Here is a 1893-nt window from a genome sequence, read left to right as displayed (position 1 = left end):
GTCACCGCCGCGGTGGGTCCGGGACGCTGCTGGGCATGGGGAGAGTCCCTGGGGCATCCTGGGGCGCCGCATCCCAACCCACATCCCGCAGCTCGTCCCAAACTGCGCCCTGCACCGAGTCACATCCCAAACCGCATCCCAGCTTCACCCCGCACCGCATCCCAAATCGAATCGCGTCCCAAACCACGTCACTGCCTCCTAAACTGCATCCCGAATTGCATCCCAAACTGGATCCCACAGCACACCCCAAACAGAGGGTGTGGAGCATCCCCGGAGGAAATGGAGCATCCCCGGAGGAAATTGAGCATCCCTGAAGGAGATGGAGCATCCCTGAAGGAGATGGAGCATCGCTGGAGGAGATGGAGCATCGCTGGAGGAAATGGAGCATCCTTGGAGGAGATGGAGCATCTCTGAAGGAGATGGAGCATCCCTGGAGGAGATGGAGCATCTCTGAAGGAGATGGAGCATCCTTGGAGGAGATGGAGCATCACTGGAGGAGATGGAGCATCCTTGGAGGAGATGGAGCATCCTTGGAGGAGATGGGGCATCCCTGGAGGAGATGGAGCATCTCTGAAGGAGATGGAGCATCCCATCCCCTCCCACCCTCCACAGACTCAGCCTCGAGCCGGGCTCCAAGTGTTCCCCAAGTTCAACCCTTTCCTCTTCCACCCCAACACAGCGGGGAACTGAGGTGGGGACTGGGAATTCCCTTTCCAAGCTGGATCCCAGCTGGGTCCGTGTGCTCCCGCACCTTTGGGGAATCCGAGCGCCCCCGCCCCACCCCTCCAGCTCCTCCTGGAGCAGAGATGGAGTTCAGGGCTTTGGGCAGTGAATTATTTAGTGGCAGTCAGAGATCCTGGCACAGCACGGGGCCCTCGTGAGCACTGCGGGATTTGGGAGCTCTGGGCAATCGCACACAATAAATAGACAATTTTATTGGCTTGGAGGAAATGGTGCTGTTAAACCCACAATTCCCCCCCAAGGATGGCACAAAAACCCCAGGCAGACAGGATAAGGGTGAAACGCTGGAAATCCAAAGGAAATTCTCCCCTCCATGCATCCCTAACTCCTGCATCACCCCCAAAAAGTGCATCCCAGAGCATCCCCAGCTGGTCTGGCCCTGCTCCAGCAGGAGCACCCTGACCTTCATCCCGCTGCCTTTGGAGCAGCACATTCCCCTTGCTGGAGGTTTAAGTTTCACCTGGGATTGATTAAAACCTCGGGGCTGCGGAGGGGGCAGGGTTGAGGTGACCTGGAAAGGACTTGGTTGTTCCAGGGGCAGGTGGGAATTGGGATATTCCTGGGGCTGGGGGTCACCACAGGCAGTGGGCAGGCGGCATTCTCACCTTGTCACCTGCCCAGAGCCTGGGAATCTCCGTGGATCTGGGAGCTGGGGAGGTTTTGGGATGGAGCCAGGCAGTCTGAATCAACATGGCACCAACCCATCCTTCAGATGGGGGGAGGTTTTGGGAAGGCATCCCAGGGTTTGCTGATTTTACCCCACACCTGCCTGGTTTTGGGGGTCCCACAGAGCCACTCGTGTCCCCAGCACTGAGGGGACTTTAAAGAGGATTCCAGAGGCCGGGAATGGCGAGGGGGAGGCCTCTGTGCTTGGAGCCTGCTGCCCTCTCGGGACTGCAGCTCGAGTTCCTGGCAGGATTTGCATCCACAGGATTTCCAGTAAGTTTTGCAGGCTTGGAATGCAGCTGCAGGGCTGCGGGGCTGGGGACAGGGGCTGTGGCACCAGGGACAGCCGGGACCCCTCACTGGGACACAGGGACCGGGACAAAGCCCCGGTTTGGCTCCGTGGGTGGGGGATACCGGGGGGACACCTTGGAGGGGAGGATTCATCCATTGTGAGCACGGGAGCCAGACTGGGACAGGCAGAGCTGG

The 1893-nt window shown here is 59.4% G+C and overlaps 1 protein-coding gene across 1 annotated transcript in view; it reads right to left on the bottom strand.

Annotated features, from left to right (window-relative positions):
* KCNQ4 (potassium voltage-gated channel subfamily Q member 4) overlaps positions 1-1893 on the bottom strand; it is a 23609-nt gene that overhangs the window by 20735 nt on the left and 981 nt on the right. The gene's annotated exons all lie outside the window — the stretch shown is intronic.

This window comes from Geospiza fortis, unplaced genomic scaffold (assembly GCF_000277835.1).
Source record: "Geospiza fortis unplaced genomic scaffold, GeoFor_1.0 scaffold289, whole genome shotgun sequence".
Classification (NCBI taxonomy): domain Eukaryota; kingdom Metazoa; phylum Chordata; class Aves; order Passeriformes; family Thraupidae; genus Geospiza; species Geospiza fortis.
This window is presented reverse-complemented; position numbering and strand designations above follow the sequence as displayed.